This window comes from Mirounga leonina, unplaced genomic scaffold, assembly GCF_011800145.1.
Source record: "Mirounga leonina isolate KUSES-001 unplaced genomic scaffold, KU_Mleo_1.0 Mir_91, whole genome shotgun sequence".
In the NCBI taxonomy this organism is placed as follows: Eukaryota; Metazoa; Chordata; class Mammalia; order Carnivora; family Phocidae; genus Mirounga; species Mirounga leonina.
This window is the reverse complement of record NW_023270839.1, coordinates 25,764,501-25,791,982: the sequence shown is the minus strand read 5'-3', so window position 1 is coordinate 25,791,982 and position 27,482 is coordinate 25,764,501.

Sequence of the window (27,482 nt, the reverse complement as noted above, 5' to 3'; positions counted from 1 at the left end):
TCCTGTCACCAGGGAGAGGGGAAAATAACCACCCCACCAGTCCAACTGTGGCTCCAGCAAAGCCCTACAGTTCAGTGCTACTACATATTTGGCAAATGTCTGGTCTGACTCAACTCAAGTCCAGGCAGCCCCCAGCAAAGAGAGACATTGCAGATAACTGGACTGAAGGCAAAAGTGGCTCAGCCACAACAACATGGTGCAAACAGCACACATAGGAGACAGCCCTGAAGCACCAGGGTCTAGTGAGCAGGGGACATTGCACTGTAGGGCACTACAGGACCTCTTCTTCATAAGGCCACTACTTTCAAGAGCAGGAGACATAGCTGACTTTCCAAACACACAGAAACAGACACAGCATTGGACAAAATGAGGAGCTAGAAGAAATGCCCCAATGAAAGAACACGACAAAATCACAGCAAGAGAGCAAAATGAAAAAGAGATTTGTAATAAGGCCTCATAGACAATTTAAAGAAATGGTCATAAAGATATTCAATGGACTTGATAAAAGAGTGGAGGACCTCAGTGAGACCCTCAACAAAGAAATAGAAAACATAAAAAATCAGAGATAAGGAACTCAATAATTGAAATTAAAAATATACAAGATGGAATAAATAGTACACTAGAGAAAGCATGAGAACAGATCAGTGACCTGGAAGACAAAGTAATGGAAAGCAAGCAAGCTGAACAAGGAGAGAGAAAAAAATAATAAGAAGAATAGGCTAAATGAAGTTAGCAACACAATCAAGTGTAATAACATTGGAATTATAGGGACCACAGAAGGAGAAGAGAGAAAAAAGGGGGCAGAAAATTTATTTGAAGAAATAATAGCTGAAAACTTACTGTATCTTGGGAAGAAAACAGAAATCCATATCCAGGAGGCACAGAGAGCCCCCAACAAAACCAACCCAAGAAGGTCCACACCAAGATACATAGTAATTAAAATAGCAAAAAGTAGTGATAAAGAGAGAATTTTAAAAGCAGCAGAGAAAAGTAAACAGTTACAAACAAGGGAAACCCCAAAAGGCTATCTGTTGATTTCTCAGCAGAAATTTTGCAGGACAGATGAGATTAGCATGATATATTCAAAGTGCTGAAAGAAAAACCCCTGCAGCCAAGAATACTCTATCCAGCAAAGCTATCATTTAGAATAGAGAAGAGGCTAAGAGAGTCCCAGAAAAACAAAAGTTAAAAGGATTCATGATCATCCCTATAAGAAATGTGAAAGAGGACTCTCTGAGTGGGAAGGAAAGGTCATAAGTAGGGGTAAGAAAAGTAGGAAGCACAAAAGAAGTAAAATTAAGTATATCTAAAAAAAAAAAAAAATCCCTTGGCTGCAAGAGATTCACAAAATAAAAGGATGTAAAGTATGACACCATATACCTAAAACATGGGAAGGAGAGGAATAGAGAATGGGTTCAAACTTAAGTGGCCATCAATATGGACTGCTATATGCATAAGACATTTTATACAAACTTAATGATAACCACAAATCAAAAACTGGTAATAGATATGCAAAAAAGAGAAAAGATTCCAAGTATTTCTTTAGTGATAGTATTTCTTTAGTGAGAGAAGACAGCAAGAGAAAAAAGGAACAGAGAAGAACTACAAAAACCACCATAAAACAAGTAACAAAATGACAATAAGTACATACCATCCAATAGTTACTTTGAATGTAAAGGGACTAAATGCTCCAAACAAAAGACATAGGGTGACGGAATGGATAAAAAAGCAAGATCCATCCATATGCTGCCTACAAGAGACTCATTTCAGACCTAAAAATACCTACAAATTCAAAGTGAAAGAATGGAAAAGCAATTATCATGCAAATGGAAGTGAAAAGAAAGCTGGGGTAGGAATACTTATATTGGACAAAATAAACCTTAAAACAAAGACTGTAACAAGAGACAAAGAAAGATACTACATAGTAATAAAAGGAACAACCCAACAAGAAAATGCAACAGTTGTAAATATTTATGCACCCAACATGGGAGCACCCAAATACATAAAGCCGCTAATAACAAACATAAAGGAAGTAATTGATAGTAATACCATAATAGTAGGGGATTTTAACACCCCACTTACATCAAGGATAGATCATCCAAACAGAAAATCAACAAGGAAACAGTGGCTTTAAATGACACATCAATTCAGATGGATCTAACAGATATATTCAGAACATTCCATCCTAAAACAGTAGAATACACAATCTTCTCAAGTGCACATGGAACATTCTCCAAAATAGATCACATATTAGGCCACAAAACAATTCTCAACAATTTAAAAAGACTGAAGTCATACCATGTATCGTTTCCAACTACAATGCTATGAAACTAGAAATCAACCACAATAAAAAGTCTGGAAAAAACACAAACACATGGAGGTTAAATAACATGCTATTAAACAACAAATGGATCAACCAAGAAATCAAAAAGGATTTAAAAAAATACATGGAGACAGATGAAGATGAAAACACAATTGTCCAAAATCTTTGGGATAGAGCAAAGGTTGTTCTAAGAGGAAAATTTACAGCAATACAGGCCTACCTCAAGTAGTAAGAAAAATCTCAAACAACATAACCTAACACCCCAAGGAGCTAGAAAAAGAAGAAGAAAACCCAAAACCAGAAGAAGGAAGGAAATAATAAAGATTAGAGCAGAAATAAATGTTCATAGGAACTTAAAAAACAAAACAAAACAATAGAACAGATCAATTAAACCAGGAGCTGGTTCTTTGAAAAAAATCAACAAAATTGATAAGCCTTTAGCCAGACTCACCAAGAGAGAGAAAGAGAGGACTTAAATAAATAAAATCAAAAATGAAAGGGGAGAAATAACCAACACCACAGAAATACAAAGGATTACAAGAGAATATCATGAAAAATATAGGCCAACAAATTGGACAACTTAGAAGAAATGGGTGAATTCCTAAGAACATATAACCTCCCAAAACTGAAGCAGAAAGAAATAGAAAATTTGAACAGACCAATTACCAAGACTGACATTGAATTAGTCACCCAAAAACTCCCAACAAACAAAATTCCAGGACCAGATGGTTTCACAGGTGAATTCTACCAAACACTTAAAGAAGAGTTAATATCTATTCTTCTCAAATGATTCCAAAAAGGAATCCAAAGAAGAAGGTAAGCTTTCAAATTCATTCTATGAGGCCAGCATTATCCTAATACCAAAATCAGATAAAGACACTACAAATAAAGAGAACTACAGGCCAGTATTTCTAATGAGCGTAGATGCAAAAATCCTCAACAAAATATTAGCAAACCAAATCCAACAATACACTGAAAAAAATCATTCACCACAATCAAGTGGGGTTATTCCTGGAATAAATGCTTTAATATTCATAATTCAATCAACATGATACATCACATCAACAAGAGAAAGGATAAAAATCATATCATTTCAATAAAGGCAGAAAAAGCAATTGACAAAGTACAACATCTGTTCATGATAAAAACCATCAACAAAGTAGGTTTAGAGGGCACATACCTTGACATAATAAAGGCCATATGTGAAAAACCCACAGGTAACATCATACTTAATGGTGAAAAACTGAGAGCTTTTGCCTTAAGATTAGGAAAAAGAATGTCCAGTCTCACCACTTTTATTCAACATAGCAGAAGTCCTAGCCACAGCAATCAGACAACAAAAAGAAATAAAAAGCATCCAAACTGGTAAGGGAGAAGTAAAATTTTCACTATTGGCAGATAACATGATACTATAAACAGAAAACCCTAAAGACTCAACCAAGAAACTCAGAACTAATAAATGGATTCAGTAAGGTCACAAGTTACAAAATCAATATACAGGAATCCATTGCATTTCTATACATTAATAATGTAGCAGAAAGAGAAATTAAGAAAGCAGTCCCATTTAGAACTACACCAAAAATAATAAAATATCTAGAAATAAACTTAACCAAGGAGGTGAAAGACCCATACTCTTAACACTATAAAACACTGATGAGAGAAACTGGACAAATAAATGGAAAGATATTCCATGGTCATGCAAAGAAGAACAAATACTGTTAAAATGTCCATACTACCCAAACCAATCTACAAATTTAATGCAATCCCTATCAAAAAACCATCAGCATTTTCCAAAGAACTAAAAAAAAAAAAAAAAATCCTAAAGTTTGTATGGAACCACAAAAGACCCTGAATAGCCAAAACAATCTTGAAAAAGAAAAACAAAACTGGAGGTATCACAATTCCAGATTTCAAGTTATACCACAAAGTTATAGTAATCAAAACTGCATGGAGCACTGGGTGTTATACACAAACAATGAATCATGGAACACTACATCAAAAACTAATGATGTAATGTATGGTGATTAACATAATTAAAACAAAACAAAACAGTATGGTACTGGCAAAACAGACACACAGATCAATAGAACAGAATAGAAGCCCAGAAATAAACCCATGATTATATGATCAATCAGTCTTCAACAAAGCAGGAAAGAATATGCAATGGGAAAAAGACAGTCTCTTCAACAAATGTGTTGGGAAAACTGGACAGTCACAGACAAAAGAATGAAACTAGACCCCACTTTCTCACACCATACACAAAAATAAACTCAAAATGGATCAAGAGCCTAAATGTGAAACCTGAAACCATAAAAATCCTAGAATTCTAGAGAGCACAGGCAGTAATTTCTCTGACATCAGTTATAGCAATATTTTTCTAGGTATGTCTATCGAGGCAAGGGAAACAAAAACAAAAATAAACTATTGGGACTATATCAAAATAAAAGGCTTCTACACATGAAGGAAACAATCAATAAAACTAAAGGACAGCCTATTGAATGGGAGAAAATATTTGAAAATGACATATCTGATAATGGTTTAGTATCTAAAATATATTAATAACTTATACAACTCAACATCAAAAAAACCCCAAATAATCCAATTAAAAAGTAGGCAGAAGATATGAGCAGATCTCTCTCCAAAGAAGGCCAACAGATACATAAAGAGTCTCAATGTCACTCATCGTCGGGGAAATGCAAATGAAAACCAACATGAGATATCACCTCATACCTGTCAGATTGGCTAAAATCAAAAACACAAGGAACAACTATTGTTGGCTAGGATATGGAGAAAAAGGAACACTTGTTCAGTGTTGGTAGGAACACAAACTGATGTAGCCACTGTGAAAAACAGTATGGAGATTCCTCAAAAATTAAAAATAGAAATACCACATGATCCAGTAATTCTACTATTATTTACCCACAGAATATGAAAACACTAATTTGAAAAGATATATGCACCCTGTTTTTATTTCAACATTATTTACAATAGCCAAAATATGGAGGCAGCCCATATGTCCATCAACAGATGAATGGATAAATAAGAAGCGGTATACAGGGGCACTGGATGGCTCAGTCAGTAGAGCATGCAACTGCTATCAGGGTTGTACGGTTGAGCCACACATTGGGTATAGAGATTACTTAAAAATAAAACCTTTAAAAAAAACTGATACACACACACATATATATATATATTACTTAGCCATGAAAAAGAATGAAATCTTGCCATTTCCAATATGGATGGATCTAGAGGGTATCATGCTAAGTGAAATAAGTCAGTCAGAGAAGGACACATAACATATGATTTCACTCATATGTGGAATATAAGAAACAAAACAAATGAACAAAGAAAAAAAGAGACAAAAATCCAAATTTCTAAATATAGAGAACTGATGGTTACAGGGCGGGGGCATGTGAGATGGGTGAAATAGGTGAAGTGTACAAGAGAACACTTATCATGATGAACACTGAGTCACTATATTGTACACCTGAAACTAATATAACACTGTATGTTATCTATACTGGAATTAAAATTTTAAAAAGAAAAATAATTTAAGGATGGTGATAGTAGTGCTTTAAACCAAATGTGGTGTCCTATGTGACTATATAAGTTGCATGCCCATGAAATTGGCTCTATCCTTAGGGCAGCAAGACTACAATAGTGCTACACCAGCTACCCTTCTGTTGAGTCATTGGGAACAAATGAGACTTCCCTACATGCCACAGATAGTTATGTAGGCAGATGACCCTGGCTATCCATGGGATATCAGCAGGAGTAGCAACAGAATAAAAATGTGATGGAGAATGAATGCACTACGTGTCTCAGAGCAGCCAGGGAAGGACGGAGGATTTGTACAACTTGGAAAAAAGACAGTGGCTACTATAGACCGAACTGAGTACCAACATTGTCCAAGAAAGAGAGATCCTTGGATATTCTCCTCCCTAAATGAGATTATGTGGCAGCATATCTTGAGATGTTTTTCATACCTATCTACCTATCTAATCTGCATAGATCTGTACTTGATTTTTAGTGTTTTTAGCTTCCCACCCCAATCCCAAAGCAACAGTTGTCTCTGTATTTATTATGTCAGGGGAGAGGTCTACCAGCACAAAAGCAAGAAACTGTCCTAATACTCATCTCAGATTTGGGTACACAAGCCCAAAGAGAGGAGTGGATTCAGTATTCAAAAGTTGTCTGGCCTGAACCATGAAGACAGGATTTTCCACAGCCTAGAAGAGAAATTCTCCTGGTTTTGGGAGAGAGAGAAGACTACCACATCACTAACTGAGAGGACAAATACCCCAGGAATGACTTCATGGGCAACTAGGCTGATAGAATGACAGGCCCCTTTGGCCCTGAGCAGGGCCTGAGGACAGCTAAAAGCCTCCTGCACACCAGGAATGGCACAGAAGCAGCATCAGCATGCTGGAAGAGACAGAGGATATTTCACTGGACAACTTAGGTGGCCCGATGATGGAGGATCGCATGATGTGCAATATGACCCAACCCCACCTCCATGGGCATGGTTTCGCATAAGATTCCAGAAATCACTGGGAGGATGGAAAACATGAAAATGACTATTAGATTTCCTGGTAGCTTGTGGGAGGAAGAAGAGTAGAAGTTAAATTATAAAAAAGAGTCTTTGTTCTTGTACACCTGTGTTGGCGGACTGGGATTCATTCTAACTGCTCTGTGATGACACTATTTCCCAAGCTCATTCAGTTACCATTGCTTTGACTCTGCTCTCACTGGACACAGTTTCAATCTTTAGTTTGGTTTCCAGTTTGGACTTTTCCAGCAAGAAGAACCTGTTTGGACTGCCATGAATATTGCATTTCTCTTGGCAATTAAAGCTCTCCGTGTAAGTGAACAAAATTGCATAGTTCTGATTTATTAATTAGTCAATCCCTTGTGGGTTTGGTTAACATGGCTCAGTTCCCTGGGCCCTCACCACATGGATGTACTGTCAAGATGGAGTTTATGAATTCGCCAAAGAGAGGGCCACAATGACTCTCATAAGGTGCAGATACCCTGACTGAAAAGAACCATGACAGAAAAGGCCCCCTGTCCTCTCTCTACTGGTATTTTCTATTGTAAAAATAATATCATGAAATGATAAAGAAATATTTTTTTAAAAAGTCATGTTATGCAGACCATGTTGCAAGTCTGTTCCATCTAGTAAACTGAAAATTATTGCTTAATCAAAAACAAAGTTATGTTAATGTAATGTAGTAGTTAAGAATGCAGCCTCTGGAATCAGACTGCCCACGCTTATCAAATCTTGGCTTTGCCACTTAAGCAAATTATGATTTTTAGCAAGTTCGGAGAAATCGAGTAGGGACTGTTGTAAGGAATAAAGATATTAATATGTGTAAAACATTTTGTTCAGTGCTTCACATCTGTTAAGTGCTATACAAATGTTAACAACTATTTCTTGGTTTTATTGTTATTTTAAGTGTTCCCTTCCAGCCTGTGTCCAAATGCATGGATGTCATTTCATGTTGCACATAATTTATATTCCTTTCACTCTAACACTATGTCATAAATACTCTGTATTTCTATGGAGGCTTTAACTCTAATTTTTAATAGTATAATTTAATTCACTTAATAGTTGAGCACTTATTTAAAAATGTGCTATGTGACAGGGATATCAAAATGATGATAAATTAGAAAAACTGACAAAGGTGATGAATAGGAAACACACCAAAGAAGAAATATAAACGGCCAAAAGAGAGGCTTACCGTAACAAAAAGTCAAGAAATGCACATTTAGGCAATGTTACTATTTTTGCCTAGCAGATTGGCAACATTACGAATGAATATTCCCCTCTCCTGCTAGCCAAGTGTAAGCTAGTACAGGCATTTAATGATTTTTTTTTTAAAGAATGGCATTTTTTTTTTTTTAAGATTTTATTTATTTATTTGAGAGAAAGAGAGAGAGTGTGCGAGTGAGCATGAGCAGGGGTGAAGGGGGACAGAGAGAGACTCCCCACTGAGCAGGGAACCTGATATGGGGCTTGATCCCAAGACCCCGGGATCATGACCTGAGCCAAAGGCAGCCACTTAACTGACTGAGCCACCCAGGCGCCTCCAGGCATTTAACTATTAACATTTAAAATGCATAGAACCTGTACACCAACCATTTTACTCTTCCATATCTACTTTCAAAAAACAGCCGTTATGTGCTTTGAGACCAAAACAAGGATGTTCACTATAACATTTGTAATCATGTAAATTGAAGACCACATACTGCTCATCGCTATTTGGGATTTTCATATAAATTGTGATATACTTATTCTTAGAAAGAATGTGTTCTACCTATCATCAGTACTGACATGGAAAACTTCCAAGGCTTGTTGCTAAGTAAACAAGCAAACAAAAAGTTGCAGAAAAATACGTACAGCAAAACAGCATTTTCTTAACACACAGTCTGAACAAAATATATAGCTGGATACATAAATATGTAAGTACATATGTGTATATGCATATATCAACATATATGTATACCTTGTAGGTGTGTTTGTGTGTAAATATGTTGAAAATTGTCTGGGAGAGTCCATAACAACAACGGCCATCTTTAGATATGAAACTAATATTGGTCAAGGGACTTTAGCATTTTTTCTATTTTTAAATGTTTTTAAGTACTGTTTGTATAATTAAGGATGAACTTTTAAAAATTAGAAGATGAATCAGATAAGTTTCCTGAATCCTAAAGTTACTATTCCACTGAGTTGAGATATAACAATTTATTTAGCCACTGACCTATATTTGGCGGTTTACATTGTTTCCATTCTTTTACATTTATAGATCTTTATACACTGCAGCTCCTTTTTCTTTTTGATTTATTTCTCTAGGATAAATTCCAAGAATGGGATTATTGGATAAAATGGTATAAACATCTTTCTGGCTTGTGATATATTTTTCCACATTGCTTTCCAAAAATGTTGTGCTTCTCTTTCCCCATCATTACTACAAAAAAGCGAGTGAGCTCTCCTACCACCTGGCATCAATCTACTTTTCTATTACCAACTCCTCATTCTCAGGAATGTGCACTTTTCACTTCAGTTTTCAACCTGTTTTAGAATCGACACCTCCTGGAGGACCATCAGTTTATACTCTTCCTCCCATGCCTAGCGTGCATGTATATTCATGAAGAAGAGATACAATTAACATTCCCATTTTATAGATGAGAGTACTGAAGCTCACAAAAATCAAGTAACTTGCCTAGGGTCCCATAGTTAACATGTGGTATAGTCTCTACTTGTAATCAAGTCTCTGTACTCTCTGAATCTAGATGTGGTTCTCCATCCATTTGGAGTGAGCAGAGTTGGTTTGAATCCAAGTACCTGTTGCATACACATAGGGTCCACTTCTGCCATGGCTCTCCTACTCCATCTGGTCTCTTGGCACCAGCCCATGTTTGTGTCCTTCCTACTTCTCTGTGTCCTTCCTCTTGGTCTTCTTCTCAGATTGCCAGATTGTGTTTCACATATTCAAACTCCATTTCTTCTCTATTTTATCTACTTTAACCAAAGTACTAGACTAGTGACTTTCATCCTTGGGGAACTTAAACCAAAATGAACCAAACTGAGGCTTGGACTCCATCTCTAGAAATCCATATTCATTGATCTGGGTTATAGTCTGGGCCTGGAACTGAGAATTTTTTTTTTAAGTTCCCCTAAAACTTAGAGTGAAAACCTGTCTTAGATGCTATTTTTGCTTTCCCCTCCTGAGTTTAGGTGGCAACATGGCTTTTTGTTTGGTAATCATTACCCTCTCTCCCTTAGCTACCACTACCACTCACATTCACTTGTCTGCCCTGCTACTATTCTGCCTGTTCTATTCTGTCCCTTTGTGCTCTGCTTTAGCAAAAGCACCTTGCTCTTCTTCTTCTTTTTTTTTTTTTTTTAAAGATTTTATTTATTTATTTGACAGAGACAGAGATAGCGAGAGCAGGAACACAAGCAGGGGGAGTGGGAGAGGGAGAAACAGGCTTCCTGCCAAGGAGGGAGCCCGATGCGGGACTCGATCCCAGGACCCCGGGATCATGACCTGAGCCGAAGGCAGACGCTTAATGACCGAGCCACCCAGGTGCCCGCACCTTGCTCTTCTTACCTTCAAACCTTTGCCCTTGCTACTGCTACTGCCCACAGCCACTCCCCTCTCCTCTGTCCTAATTCTGTTGAGCTGAAGTTTTGCCTCTTCCACTCAGATCTCTTACATCACAGCCCACACAGGTGGCTACTTCTTTCTGAACTCCTATTTCAATTCTCACCCACTTCATTTTGTTAGCTTTTCATTTAGTGATGGAAGGTGGTGTATGATTTTCATGTGTGGACAGGAGGAAGCACTCTTAATGGTTTTTAAGAGCACAGGGTTGAGAGGAAGACTCATGTTTCAAATTCCAGGCTGCTGCTTACTTAACCACTCGAAGCCTCAGTTTTCTCATTTATTAATTAAAGATAACAGTGATATACATATATCTCACATAGCTTAGCTGAATGCATGGAAAGCATTTAGCACAGTACCTACTCTATGATAAAAGTTTGATACATGTTAACTATTAGAAATAGGATATATGGTAATAAGACTGATTTCTTTCAACTAAAGTAGTGGGAATTAAGAACTTAAGCATCCAAATGAGCAATTTCCCTTATCAACTGCCCCATAACTATTTGTTATATAGATACTTATTCTGATGATGTTACATTGCCCAGATCTTTTTCTTTTGGAGTTCACATGCTGCATGACAGAGCAAGTTTGTGAGTCAGAAAGAGAAAGGGCACTATCAACTCTTTCTCTGCTTCTTTTTATCAAAAAAAGGTAATATCCAATTTCCTTGCCCACTTTATTTATCAACTTTGGTGCCAAATGACCTTTGGCTTTTTTTTTTTTCTTGTAAGTTGAATTTAACCCAAGAGGAGAAAGATGCAGCTACTAAGACCATGCACAAAAAGTGTTAATAGATTTTTAAGGGAATTTCAGTACAGAAGTTCTCCAAAAAATGATCTCCTAAGGAGATTGCAAATGCCTAGAGAACAGGGGCTTTATCTACACGTAGGGTTCTTAACCTGGAGTTAACTGAATTTGCGTGCTCACTTTTGCCTTATAGGTTTTCCCAGTTTGAGGGGCTGTTACTTTATTGTTTTCAAAGGTATTTATGACAGAAAGGGGATAAGAATCCTTTTAAAAAATATTTTAAAGGTGGGGTGCCTGGGTGGCTTAGTTGGTTAAGAGTCTGCCCTCAGCTCAGGTCATGATACTGGGGCCCTGGGATTGAGCCCCACGTTGTCGGACTCCCTGCTCAGTGGAAGCCTGCTTCTCCCTCTCCCTCTGCTTTTCCTCCCCCCCCCCCACCACTCGTTCTCTACTGCTCTTTCCCAAATAAATAAAAAATTAAAAAAATATGTATTTTCTAGATACCAAGGCTCCTAGAAGAATGCTATAAAGTTAATAATAAATTTAAATATTTAAGGAATAAAAAAGTGCTTTCATATGCTAAGAGATGCTATTCATCAATTGTTGTAGCAACATTATTGTTATTTTAATGGTGGGGGATGGGTTTGAATGGAATTATAGACATTCCCTCAACCTCTCCTCCTTGACCTCACTTGTCCAGTGTTCCTGAAACAAACAAGTGCTAGTGTTCTGGTGTATGGAGTGTGACCTGGGAAAATAGGCTAGTTTTTCTCTTGGAATGAAGAAAACTGGACTGTCAAGATTGATACAGTGACTTTTCTGTTTTATTTTGATACATTCTAACACATTGAGTTAATTAAAACAAATGGCACTAGAGTTACTATTTGAAAGAACAGAGAAGTTAGCTTTCCATTGCTTATCTTCCCAATGCTATATTTTTTAGAAGGCTTTGTTTTAAATGGAGAGAGTCCAAAGGAGAACACAGCTATCTTGATTAAAAAACAAAGCAAGGTGGCGCCTGGGTGGCTCAGTCGTTAAGCGTCTGCCTTCGGCTCAGGTCATGATCCCAGAGTCCTGGGATCGAGCCCTGCATCGGGCTCCCTGCTCTGCGGGAAGCCTGCTTCTCCCTCTCCCACTCCCCCTGCTTGTGTTCCCTCTCTCGCTGTGTATCTCTCTGTGTCAAATAAATAAAATCTTAAAAAAAAAAAACAAACGTGAAAATTGGGAGAATTCTTTTCTCATTGTGCTTTTTTGTCCAGTGGTATGCTGGTAAACTGGTTCTCTAGGGGGAGAAAAACAAGTCCTAATTTGTAGTGTTTGCCAATTTCTGTGGTGTAAATATTCCCACTATGGCCAATTTCAAGCTACCAACGTGAGGTGGCTAAATGCAATTGGGAAGAAATGCAGAGAATTTGTTTTTGTGAGCAAATACAAGTTGGCTTCAGTAAACCACAGTTTATAACTCTCATAAACCTGCAGAAGGGTTCCTAGGGAGGTTCAGTTTTATAGTAGTACCCTTTGGAACAAGCAGATTTTAAGAGAAAAGAGTAATCAGAAAGAAATTCTATTAGAGTATATTGAAGGAGACTGAAATATATAGTTTCAAACATATTACTCAAACTCCCTGATAAAATTTGTCCTCCTCCACCTCAAACCACTGTTAAAAAGAAAACCACAGGCCCAAAATTGAGTCTCTTGTGCTAGGCCCACGACTGGGTCTCAATATCCTACCTAATTGCAGTTTCAACCTTCCCCAGGTATGTAATCTTTCTATTATTTATTTATTTATTTTATTAGTATGTTATGTTAATCACCATACATTACATCATTAGTTTTTTATTGTTATGTTAATCCCCATACATTACATCATTAGTTTTAGATGAAGTGTTCATGATTCATTGTTCGTGTATAACACCCAGTGCTCCATGCAGAATGTGCCCTCTTTAATACCCATCACCAGGCTAATCCATCCCCCTAACCCCCTCCCCTCTAGAACCCTCAGTTTGTTTTTCAGAGTCCCAGGAATGTAATCTTAACCAGTCAGTCTGGAATTTCCTGGTCAGCATAGGTAAGATGATACACCTAATAAGACCCTTTAGTCCCCTAAAGGAAGGTGACCTTGCCTGAAATGATCTTTTTGTTTGTTTAAGACTTCCTTGTTCTGCCTGTAAAAACCTGTCCCTTTCTCAGCCCTTTGGAGCTCCTTCTACTCTAGATGGGATGCTCCCTGATTCATGAATCATTGAATAAAGCCAGTTAGATCTTCACACTCAGTTGAATTTTGTTTTTAACACCACTAAGACTTTTTCTCCCTTTTCTTCTTCCTTCTCTACCTACACTCAATTTTTTTTTTTTCTAGATTGACTACTCTACTGGAGGAAAGAGTCTTTTTGGGGAGCTGATTGGAGGTAGCATGGGGAGGGGTGGGCTACTCTTTGATGGACAGGAGAGGAGGGGAGGTGTAGGAATAGCAGGACACTAATAATCTGTGTTCTATCACATTGTTTTCCCATGTTTAAAGAAAAAGAAAAAATTGAGAAAGAGTAAAACTACCTTCTCAAAGTTTATGGTTTGAGAATTAACAAATCTTTCTAAACATCCTTTAGAAAAGAAAAAGCAGTATAAATATGATCCAAGTCTTTTTATTTTCTTTCCATTTACTTATGGGTACTTCTTAATCTGTACCTACATTTCAAAACCAATTTGACTGATCAAGTCTGAGTTAATAAAAAGTTAAAAGCCAAGCCAATTGTTCGTCTATCCTAGATGATTTTTATTTTGGCTATCTGGTCAAAATTGCAACATGACCATGAGCAAGTCATTTGGCCTTTCTGAACCTGAATTACATCATCTGACAAACAACAGGACTGAACCAAATGGTCTTGAAATTGCCTTCTAGCCATAAGAGTTTGTGACACCTATATTGAATTTAATAAGCAGCTTCATAATTTTTTTAATGAAATAGACTGATAATTTCTCCTTTTAAAATGTCATAAATCGGGGCGCCTGGGTGGCTCAGTTGGTTAAGCGACTGCCTTCGGCTCAGGTCATGATCCCGGAGTCCCGGGATCGAGTCCCACGTCAGGCTCCCTGCTCAGCAGGGAGTCTGCTTCTCCCTCTGACCCTCCTCCCTCTCATGCTCTCTGTCTCTCATTCTCTCTCTCGCAAATAAATAAAATCTTTAAAAAAAATAAAAATAAAAAAAATGTCATAAATCTGCTAGCTTGAATAAGTAGATGTATTTTATCTGACTTAACCAGAACTCTTCTGCCAATAGAAAAAAGAACTTACTCTTTAGACTACAATTTTCTCTGGTGCCCTTCCTAGATTTTGCTATTCATCAAAGTCATCTGGAGGAAGAAACCTCTCTGGAGTTGGAGGAAGGTTCTCAGTATACATTAAGAATCCTCCTCCAATGGTCATCAGCAATTCTAGGCCTTGAGGATTCATATTCTTTCAGCACACTTGATGTTCTCTGTGTTTCCTTCTGTTTCCTTCTGTTTCTGGCCCCCACAGTCTGCCCCCATCTCAGAGATCCTCATGGTCTAGCAAAAGGACAGGGTGAGTGAGCAATAGGCATGTCTTCCCATCCTCTTTGGTTTTGTATCACTTGGCTCTTACCTATCAAATACCTAATGATTCATTTCGTTTAGGAGACTCTTGAAAAATAATCATGACAACAATAGCTAATATTTACTAAATGCTTATTATTTGCTAAGGATTTTACAGACTCATTTAATTCCTAAAAACCACATTAATTCTAGCCCCATTCTACGCATAAAGAAACCAAAGCTTAATGAGTTTTACCCAAGGCCAGAATGAGTGACAGAAGCAATCCCAGGACTGCCTGATCTGTGCTCCTAACTCTGATTCTTGTGTGGTTATATCCAAGGCTCCTAAAATAAAACTAGGGGTGAAAAGCAGAAGGTCAAATAAAAGCTCTAAGATGGGAACTGCATTGCACAAGTTGTGCTAGCTGAAGAGAGGACATGGGCTGCTCAGAGGAAGGAGGCCACATACAGCTTTAAGGATCTGCCTCTTTCCCTTGCCTTGCTTCCCCATCCCCAGAGTGTCTTATTCAGGGGGCTTTGGGCTCAACCCTGTGCTCAGGCCTATCTGATTACCAAACTCAGTACAGGCAGTTAATAGTTACAGGTCATGATTCCCTGTCCCCCATTATTCTTATTTCCTTGCCTGCTGTGACTTATTCAGGTGTGTGAAGACTTGCTTGTGAATAAACATTTGCAAAAGTCGTCAAAAAACTATGGACTTAGGGCCTTTTCTACTGGGCAGAAAGACTGACCCTAGGATCATGGCTTCATTTTCATTCCCAAAGACTTTGAAACCCCAGTTCTAAGGGAAAGGAAATGATACACTGCAGAAAGTGTCCAGTCATTTGGGAGCTACAAAGGCATACATCTCTATTTTTTTTTTTTTTTTTGACAGAGAAAATGCACATGTGTGAGCTAGGGTGGGGGGTTGGTGGTGGGTGGAGGGAGGGCAGAGGGGGAGAGAGAGAGAGAGAATCTTAAGCAGGCTCCATGCCCAGCAGGGAGCCCAATGCTGGGCTCCATCTCACAACCTTGAGATCATGACCTGAACCAAAATCAAGAGTGGATGCTGAACTGACTGAGAAACCCAGGTGCCCCATACATCTTTAATTTTTAAAAAAAAATTTTTATCATTTTACAAAGGCATACATCTTAAAAAAAAAAAAAAAAAAAGGCATACATCTTAAATGGCACCTCCCTGCATTCTTCCATTTGGAAACTGGAGGTGTCCTGAGTCATGATGGAAAGTTAAAAGCTGTCCCCCAGCTTGACTTAATTCTCTACCTTGAAGATAATGAACGGACAGGATAAACTAAAAGTTTTCAGTTTAAATCTAGAATTTTTTCAGTCAATAAAACAGGATGACACATATAAGTATGGGAAGAACTCAGGAAGAAAGAGAAGATGCCTTTAAAAAAAAGTTTTGATGAATTGTCTGATAGAGAAATTCAAAGAGAAAGTAAGTTTGGTGCTTCTTTGATTGTACTTTGATTTTAAATGGATTAGTAGTTAAGAGGAAGTCCAGGGGTAAGAAGAGACCAGGGGCATATCTGAGCTTTGTAGGACCTGAATCTTAAATGATTTAGCACTTTTAAAGAAAAATAATATGAATATGAAATTAGGTATAGTGTCTTAGAAAAGCTCATGCGAGTGAGAAATCTTGAGATGAATCTTCATTAGCTTTATAGAAAATCCTTCCCTGGTTTACTTTAAATTTTTTTTTCCATCTAACTAGAAAACAGACATATCACTCTGAGATATTCTATGCTGAGCGACCAAAGGGTTAGTGAGAGATGTGAAGGGGATATGAAGAAGCCAATAAAACACAGGGGAGTGGTATTGCGCAATATTCAGAGAGAATGTCATATGTGTACAGGGTCTCAAACACCAGGATACTCTTTAAGAAAAGAATGCCCAGAGGTGCCCAGGGCCACATGGACTACCTATGTGGTTTTCTTACCCAGAATCTGAAAGGAGAGAGAAGGATCAATAACATCCAGACTAAAGTTACTTTTCATTCTCCCTTCTGCTTTCTAATAATTATATTTTGTTTTATATGCATCTTCACCATGGGCAATACAAACAGCCAGCATAATTCAACCACTACCCACCTCTCTTTTCTTTTTTTAAAAAATTTTATTTATTTGACAGAGAGAGACAGTTAGAGAGGGAACACAAGCAGTGGGAGTGGGAGAGGAAGAAGCAGGCTCCTTGCTGAGCAGAGATCCCAAAGCGGGGCTCGATCCCAGGACCCTGGGATCATGACCTGAACCGAAGGCAGACGCTTAACAACTGAGCCACCCGGGTGTCCTTCTTTTTTTATTTTCTACTTTTATCAAATGATGCTTAACTATCAAAATAATGAGATGTTTCAACCTGTGAGTTAAGAAACATTTATGAGACATGTAGAACATTTTAAACTTTGAAAACATTTTAATCTTCATCAGATTTTTTACAACTAGTTTTAGACACCTCAAAATGTAGGGTTAAACTAAACTGCAATGTCCCTTTAAACTCTGGAGCAATAGAAGAAAAAAAAAAAAAGGGCCCGAGATGGTGCCAGCTCTGCAGACTGACCAGCACTGTGGAGAATTCTAATTTTACAGAGTGGAGTTGATTTGGATGGTCTTATTACTAGTCAAAAGAATCTTAAACCCATTCAGCAGCTGACAGCCTGTGTTTAAATTGGAAAAGAAAGATTGTCAGAACCTCTAGTGGTAACAGCACAATCCAGCAGCAAATTCCATGAGTTAAGTAGAAAAGATGGTACCTTTAGAGCAACTAATGGAATGCACATAAGAGCCACTAAAAAACAAATATCTAAGCTTTAAAATATTTTACCAGAAAATGAGCAACAAAATATATTGCAGATCAAATACAGATGGACAAGAGAGGAGGTTTCAAAAACAGCAGATTGGCAGAAGAGCTTGGGAGACACAGTAATAGATTCTCTCCGTCCTGAAGGGAAGCCAGCAGTCGGCAGGAGGGCTAATTTCTCTGCAGATTGGCACTCAACTTCTCATAATAATCAATAAAAAAATGTTGGATGCCTAGTCTCTAGTTCTTGTGAGATTGTCCAAAGTGCCTTGGGCCAAGATACTAATGCATCAGAAAGGAGCATGAGAAAGGCAAGAAGGCTTCTCACTATGCCTTCATTCAACTCCCTTTCCACATGGCCCAATGTGGAGCCCAGGCAGACGAAGGGCACTTTCCAACATAATAGAGATAGGTAGGACACTCTCAGCAAGAGAGGCTAGAGCAGCATTTGTAATTATAGTCCAGAAGGAGATTCAGTGACCCTACATTAGTGTGTTTTGTATGTTTGTGAGGGTGAAAGAGGGAGTATCTATCCTTCCTTCCTTCCTTCTTTCCTTTCTCCTTCCCTCCCTTCCTTTTTCCCCTGTATTCTAGGAAATTGCTCAACTTACACACCCTAGAATCATAGTTTTATATAGTATGAGGCTTATCCAATTTTCTTCCCATCTAATGTAATATAGGCAGTAGTTTGTCCCAAGTCAGAGGAGGCAGCGTAATTGACCATCCATCCATCCATCCAGTAAACCTTCATGGGCAGTTGTCCAGGTAAAATGCAGTATTTTTAAATGTCACAAAATACAATTCCTGTTTCAAGGAAAGCATGGTCCAGTTCAGGGCTAAGATTTTTTTTTTTTTTTTAAAGATTTTATTTATTTGACAGAGACAGATAGCGAGAGAGGGAACACAAGCAGGGGGAGTGGGAGAGGGAGAAGCAGGCTTCCCGCTGAGCAGGGAGCCTGATGTGGGGCTCGATCCCAGGACCCTGGGACCATGACCCGAGCTGAAGGCAGACGCTAAACGACTGAGCCACCCGGGTAGGGCTAAAATATTTCTATGATAAATTTAATTAAGTGACCAATGAGTGATACTGATAATATAGAAGGACCACAAAAGGCTTAGAAAGGCCAGGAAAGGCTTAAAAGGGGAAAAGAGACTTGATCTAGATTTCAAGTGGATGGAAAGATTCTTAATATCTTATAAAAGGTATGGAAAAGCCCTCTCATGTATGCTATGGAATGAATGTTTGTGTTCCTCCAAAATTCCTAATCTGAAGCCCTAATCCCCAAAATGATGGTGTTTGGAGGTGGGGCCTTTGAAAGGTAATTAGTTCATGGAGGTGGAACCTTCATGAGTGGGATTACTGCCCTTATGAGAAGAGGCATGAGAGAGATGATCTCTCTCGGCCATGTGAGGATAAAATGAGAAGACGACTGTCTACTGCCAGAAAGTAGGTTCTCACCACACATCAGACCTGCCAGACCTCTGATTTTGGACTTACCTGCCTCTAGAATATGAGAAATAAATGTTTATTATTTAAGGCACCCAATCTATGGTAATTTTTGTTAAAGCAGCCTGAACTAAGATAATGTATATGAATTTGGGAAACTCACATAAGAAGGAAAGTGGGAGTTTGAGTATTGAGGGAGACTGAGTGCAAAAAATGGTCACAGTTTTATGCTCCTTCCCATATTCATACCATTTGCAATGTGACTTTGTAGCCCTTCTCATCAAGAAATAAAATCTATTTCCCTACCTCTTAAATCTGAGTTGGCCTCATAATTGCCCTCACTAATGAAATAGCAGAAGTAATTGTGTGGCAATTTTGAGCCTAGGGCTTAAGAGACCTTGCACCCTTTTTCACTCTCTTGGAACCCTGGACACCTGTCACATAAACAAGCTTAGTTAACAGGCAAGGATGAGAGACCATGTGGAAGAGAGCCCAGTTATCCCAGCCAAAGCCATCTTAGACTAGCCAAGAACCAGCAATCTCTAAACATGTGAGAGAATGCTGTCTATATTAGCAGGCTGCCCACTTGATCCATATGAGTGGGCCCTAATAAGATAAACACCCAGCTGACCTATATACTTGTGAGAAATGCTTATTATTTTAAACCACTATATTTAGGGGTGGTTTGTTACTGAGCAATAGCAATAGCTAAGAAGCTTAGGATCTTTGTTCTATAAATAATGTAAAGACTATTAGTAAATATTGTAATACAATAAAGAAGGTTCATTAGTAAGTTTCCTGTTAACATTATAGTAGTGGAATGTAGTGATAACTTTAGTCTATTTAAAATTAATTTTTTTTTATCAAAATAATAAATACACATAGTTTAAGAAGTGAAATAGTACTATAAGGCTTATAAAGAAAAAATGTAGTCCCAGGCTATGCACCTACCTATGCCCAAGTTTCTTAGCTTTCTCTTTTGAAAATATCTTCATATTTATGAATACTATGGTTATATTCTTTATGTTTACCTCCTTTAAAAATTATCTGTTGACTTCATGTTATGACAGATAAGAATTTTTCTGTCTCCCTGCTTCTCTTCTCTACCCCATATCCCTTTATCCCAATCTGTCAATTTAATAATTGACATTATCAATTTAGTATCACTTTTTTGGTTAAACGAACATTCAGTGTTTATATTATTATAATCTGTATAAATATTGTTCAATATTAAGGCATATATTATACTTTCTTTTTATACAATTTTTTCATTACTGCCTCACTCTTTCATTTGCTTAGTTTTCTATGTACCTATTATTTTTTCCCAAAAATATTAGATGCCAAAATTTTTTCAATTCTACTTTGTGCATAATCAAAAGCATCAGTTTATTTATTTATAATTAATAAACTAATTAATTTTTGGAGGTCTCCATCGTGAAGTTCTTTTGCTCTCATTTGGACTGGTTTTCTGTAGGTACAGCCATCACTCTAGCATTTCTTATGCTGAACAGCCTGTTTCCTGGTTCTCACATTTTCCTCTTTCCTGGTTCTCACATTTTCCTCTTGATTCAACCTCTTACTTTGGGGGATGATATCCTTCAGTAGCTTCTGGAGAATGAGAGCTTCCTTGGCCAAAATATCTTTATTCTAACTCAAGCTTAATTGTTTAACCAAGAATAGAAAATAAATTTCTATCAGAATTTCTAATGCATTGCTTCACTGTTTTCTGGCTTTCAAAGTTATGTTGACAAATTCCTTGAAAGACACAAATTATCAAAGTTTACTCAAGAAGAAATAAGTAACCTAAATAGTTTTACATATTAAAAAAAATTAATTTGTAGTTAAATAAAACTTTCTGACAAAGAAAACACCAGACCCAGATGACTTCACTGATGAATATTCTAAACATTTCATGGAGAAATAATACAAAATCTACACAGAAAATTGAATAGGAGAAAATATTTCCCAGTTCATTCTATAAGGCCAGCATTATCCTCACACCAAAACCAGACAAACATAAGAAAACTATAGACCTGAACATAGATGCAATAATCCTGAACAAAGTTTTAACAAATGAAATCCAGCTATTTATAAAAATTGATAATATATTGTGACCAAGTGTTATTTGGCTTGTGGAGGAACTGGAACTCTCATACTTTGCTGGCAAGAATATAAAATGGTATAGCCACTTTGGAACACAGTTTATCAATTTCTTGAAAAGTAATGCATACACCTACTATATAATCCAGCTATTTTAGTTCTAGGTATTTACCCTACAAAAATGAAGACATGTCCGTAGTGAAGACCTATCATGAATGTGTATAACAGCTTTGTTATAGTTAAAAACCGGAAACCCAAATGTTTATCATATGAATAAACTGGTGTGTCCGTACAATGGAATATGACTTAGCAAACAAAAGAAATAAACTATCGATACAATAAGAATATAAATTAATCTAAAATTATTTATGCTTAGGGTGCCTGGGTGGCTCAGTTGGTTAAACGACTGCCTTCCGCCCAGGTCATGATCCTGGAGTCCCGGGATCGAGTCCCACATTGGGCTCCCTGCTCAGCAGGGAGCCTGCTTCTCCCTCTGACCCTCCTCCCTCTCGTGCTCTCTCTCATTCTCTCTCTCTCAAATAAATAAATAAATAAAAATCTTTAAAAAAATAAAATAAAATTATTTATGCTTAGTGAAGGACACCAGACAGAAGAGAGAACATTCAGTGATTCCAATTACATAAAATTCTAGAAAATTAAAACTAAACTGATAGAAAGCAGATTAATTGTTGTCTGGAGACAAGAAAGGGCAACAGGGAAAGATGGAAGGGAGGATTTCAAGTAAAATTTGGAGAGGAATAGATATATTCATTATATTGTGGTGATGATTTTATAGATATTTAAATACATCAAAACTCAAAGAAGTGTACACTTTCCATTTATGCCCTTGTTTGTAAGTCAGTTATATCTCAATGAAACTTAAAAACGTGGATCAGTTTCATTTTCTTTGGCTTGGCTATCATCTCTATTCATCTTTATCTGCCTTTGAAATACCTGTGTGGTATCTCCAGTCTGACTCCAGCCTCTTTCCTTTCCACCACGTAAGGGAGATAGGAATGTAACACTGTCGAATCTCAGAAAGACATCTTAAAAGTAATGAAAGCAGTATGCTCAAGGGTATTCTTACTGGTTTCAGCTGTACAAGCAGAAGTGTATATTGCCTGTATCTATACTGGCAGTGACGTTTGCTGACATTAATTGCCTAGTAACTGGAGGCCTGGAATTCAAATTGAGCCAGTCAGCCAGACTTGAATGACCATGCAAATTACTTTTTGATCTTTAAAAAAAAAGAGAGGGGGGGGGTGGTGGTAGTTCTTAGCCCCATTCCTAGAGATTCTGATTTAGTAAGTCTGAGGTGGAGCACAGGGAAATTACATATAAACCAAGATTAGAAACAATAGCTTTAGGCAAAATTAACATTTTCACCCTTGCTTCCACTAGAACTTTCCACCATCATCAGGCTGCTGTCCTCTCTCCCTTTTACACCATATTAAATCCTGTCTCACTTGCCTAATTTCCATCTATGCCAAACATGGTGATCCACAATGGCAAATTCCACCTCTTCTTTTGTGACTAACCATTTCTTTCTACTTCATTTCTTCTCACCTGTCTCCAACCTCTTTTGTTTGAGTCAAAAGGACTCAAAGATCCCAGGCTAATACAAGGGTATTCCTTTCTCTGGGATCCAAGTCACTACGTAGGATGAAGTCCTCAGGGTTTCAAAACAAAGATTTACAGAAAATTAGCTCTTTTGCACCACACAAGTCACTGTAGCAAGTTTTCTTACGTGGCACCAGTGTTTCTTTACTTGCTCACCACATTGGTCTCTGTCTATGGACAACAAGTATTATCCTGTTTTGATTTTAGGGAAAATTAAAATTAAAGCCTAGAGCAAAGTTGTTTATTTTTGCCATCCAAATTTCTGAGAAGATATTTTAGATAAGCAGTTCACCACTGTCTTTGATCTCAAGCTATCAGCTTCAAAGTATAACATTTAAAAATAATTTTATGTGGTTTCTCTTATTTTGCCTGCCTTGCATGCATTGAAGTTTGTTTTAAGATGTCTCTTCTGTTTTTGAACATTTTTGTAAGATGGTCAAGTTAGATGTTTGTCCTTTGTGATAAAACCCAACAACTCCTTTATAGACATATCTCAGACTTAATTGATTATTGTATTAAACTGTGGTAATACAAATGCATTGCTCTTCCTTACATGACATTTGCTGAGAGTGCAGCATTGATGCTCACTCTTAATCTTTCTGGAAGAGCACTGGCTTCTGTTTTTTCTCTGCCCTTTGTAACTTTTCTTGAAGAAAAAAAGATTATACTTTGTATATCTAATATATTTGGAGGGAGGGAGGGCAGTTAACATTACTTCTTCTGCATGGTGGTGGTAAACTTTTATTTTTGTCAGGTCAAGGGAAAAATTGTGTTAAAGGTAGAATATTTGGACAATATGTTGCAGAAGGGATGTAAATATACCTCAAAGGTCTAGTCAAGGGTACATAATTGATTTTATCATTTCTGGTTGACAGTCTTAGAGACAGTAGAATATAGTGGGCATAGATAAAAGCAGTAGTAGCACTAGTTATCTAGAACTGGGAAAAGTGGTTTCCAAATTCTGTTCTTCCACCTATGTGATCTTGGGCAAGGTTGTTCATTCTTTTGTTTATTCAATTCACTCATTGCCCAAGTATGTCTTTCGCATCATCTGTGTCAGACATTATGGAAAGCTCTGGTAATACAGGGGGAGAACACAGTCCTTGCTCTTATAGTGTGTGGCAGGCATGAGACTATGCCTCAAAGATCTCCAACTATGGCCTCAGATTCTGTGCTCTGGAATCCACTGTACCGTTTGTACAAGACCACACTTCCCTTGGCCTGCTTTCCACCACTGACTGACTGTGACAGAGATGCTAAGGCAAGTCCATTTCTGGGCGACCTGGTACTCATAAAGTTGTTGATTATGGTTTGAGAACTCAGTGACGGTCTTGCTGAACAGTCCTTAGATTCCTGTGCAGTGCCTTAGTCCCTTCCCACGCTGTCTTCTTTCTTTCACTCAGGGTCAGACTTGCATCAAGTTCTGATGGTTCTTGCAAACTTGGTGTCCCCTCCCCATTTTCTCTCTCAGGCATTTCTCATACTAAAAATCCTTGCACACTTAATCCCTTCTTGGTGTTTGCTTCTTAGGGAACCTAGACCAACTTATGGAGTATACATTCTAGTGAAGAATACAAGAAAGTAAACTCACAAATAATAGGTTATTTCAGACAGTGATGATTAAGATAACAAAATGGCAGAGTGGGATAGACTGATTGCCAGGGATAGGGGTGGGGAGAAGCCACTTTGTTCTTTAGCTTACATGGGCAGGGAGGATGTCTCTGAGGATGTTATATTCCAGCTGAAAGTCAAATAATGAGATGTACATACACTGGGGAGGAGGAGGTTGGGCAATGTGAAGGGCTGGGGCCCAACAAGAGCAGGATGTTTAGGGAATATAAAGGCAGGAATCTTGGTAGCATCCTCTAGGATAGCATGGCAGGAGGTAAGATCAGAAGGACAGATAAAAACCTGGTTCCACAGGGTTTCAAAGGCCATGGTAAGGAGTCTACATTTTATTCTAAGTGCAGTAAGAAACCATTGGAGAGTTTGAGCAGAAGTGTAAAAATCTTACATTTTTGAAAGATTACTTTGGCTGCTGAGAGAGCATAGACTGGAGGGTGGGACAACAAGTAGAGCAGTTAGATTACAGGAATCTAGGTGAGAGCTGGGATTGGTTTGGACTATGATAGTGATAGTGCTGCTGAGAAAAATAAAAGAATTCAAGATATGCTTTGCAGGCATATCTGACAAACTCCTTAGTTTTCTGTATCTTAATTTCATCATTTTAAAACTGGAGATCATAATAGTACCTACCTTTATAGTAGGTTATAGTAAAGATTATATGATAAGTGATATATAAAATGCTCAGCACACTGAATAAATGTTAACCCCTCTTCTTGTGGAAATGAATACTGGGTGGAAGAGAGTAAATTCATGCTGTATTCTAGTTCTGCCATGAACTCAGGATGTGGCCTCAGTTCCCTATCAGTATAATGTTGGGAGGGGATGGTGATTATAAAATCACAAACTATTAGAGATGTATGGGACCTTTGGGATTATTGATATCATCCTAACAGGGAGGGAAGAACAGGCAGCACAGGAAAATAAAACCATGTCCCGCAAGAAACTCTTGACACTGAACTATGTGGCTTTATGAGGCCTTTTCCATTATGAAACTCCAGTGATTCTCAGTACTCTGTAATTTTACTGATAAAGACCCCAGAGAGCCCTTATGGAAGAATTATCAGACTTTTGCTTAGTTCTTGGATCACTGTGTTTCTTTTCTCATCTGACCAGAGTTTGCAGGTTTCTCAGAAGCAATGCAGAGAATTATGTCAAATCAAAAGTTTGTTTTCTTTCCAGCGACTCTACACTTGTTCATGCAATGATTCATCTGATTGAGAGATGTTCTGCTTTCAACACTCCCTTGAGATCTTGATTTCTGCTTAGACTGCTTGAAAACCTCTGACTAGTAGTCTTAATATTAAAAGTAGAACAAAATATTATGCTCCTTTTGCCAAATAATAGGAAATATACAATACCACTCATGAAGTAATCTTTTCATTTTCAATTTTCTATTAAGGTAAAATTCAAACATTTTCAGAAGAAGAGAGAACACTACAAATGCTTTCATCCACCTTCAACTCATATCTAATTTCTTCAGTGAGTAAATAGCAAGGGGGGAAGTTGGAACTATTTTAGGTTAATAGACACTTAACAGGGTATTATACCTTCAGAAATAGTAGAGAATCTTGGTTGGACTAACTTTCCCTCAGATGGCAGTTATAAAATCTGGACAATATATATATTTTTAATTATTAAATTGGAAGGAGACCAAATTCAAAACTAGAAGAAAGTCTATCCTTGAAAGAAGAATTTCCACGAATGAGATTTGAAGGGTTGCAGGCTCTTGCCTATACAACTGCAACAGCAGAAAGCTACCATATTACTGATTTGAGATTATCAGACACAGTTTGGGGCAAGCAGAGCAGAAAGTTAGAGGGATAATCCTGGAAAGGAGATAACTACACAAGGGGAGAGTCCCAAACATATATAAAATCTGCCTAGAACCTTAAATGACTGCTATACATGGTCTAGGGAAGGCCCAGGGGGTCTTGAAAAATAACAGTAACTGGGAGGTGAATGAACTGTAGGGAGAGTTCATTTGCTGTTCACCACAAGGAAGACAGACCTGTGAGTTTGAGTCTATCCAAATTAACTACCTTCTAAAACAAGAATTACTCTTCAAAGAACTTAACAGAATCCAGAGACCCTACCCCGTATAGTTTATAATGTCCACTCTGGTAGTCTGTAGTGAAGATGTAGGAATAAAATATTCTCAGCCCCTGTTGTTAAGAGTGGAAACTGGTACAACCATTATGCGGAGCAATTTGGCAACAACCCTATAATTAGATGCGCACTCCTGGAAATTCCACCCATGGTATTCACTAAGAGAAACTCATACATATGCAACAGGATACACATACAAAAATGTTCAGTGAACATTATTTGCAATAGGGAAAAACCTAACAGTCCATCGATAAGTGAATGGGTAAATCATTTGTGGTACACACACACACACACACACATACACACTACATATTTAGTATGGTATATACTATGTGGTATGTACTATGTATATACTACATATATACAGTGAAATACTCTACAACAATTAAGTGAACGTGTATCAATATAAGTAGATCTAGAATTGTGTTCTCCAATGTGACAGTCACTAACCACAAAAAGTTATTGAGCACTTGAAATGTGGCTAAAGACATATTTTAGAATAATAATATTTTAGATATATTGGGTTAAATAAATTTATACTAAATTTAATTTTATCTGTTTCTTTTTGCTTTTTTATTGATATACTAGAAAAATTTAAACATTTATAGTTCATATTATATTTTTATTGGAGAGCACTGATCTAGAAAATATAATCTGAATTAAACAAGCTACAACATGAAACAATATAAAAGAATCTGTAAACACTATAAAACATGTAAAGCAATACTATCTACTGTTCATAGATCATATACATGCAATTAAAATACAAAAATATGAAGTGATATCCTCCAAACTCATAATAATGGCCACCCCTGGAGATGGAACTTGGAGAAACAAAGGGAATTTGAATTTTTTTTGTAATATTCTATTTTATTTATATAAAAAAAATCTGAAGCAAAAAGGACTAAATAATGTCTGATCATTATTGAAAGTGGGATATTTTTATGTTTTGTGTTTTAATATTTCAAAAATGA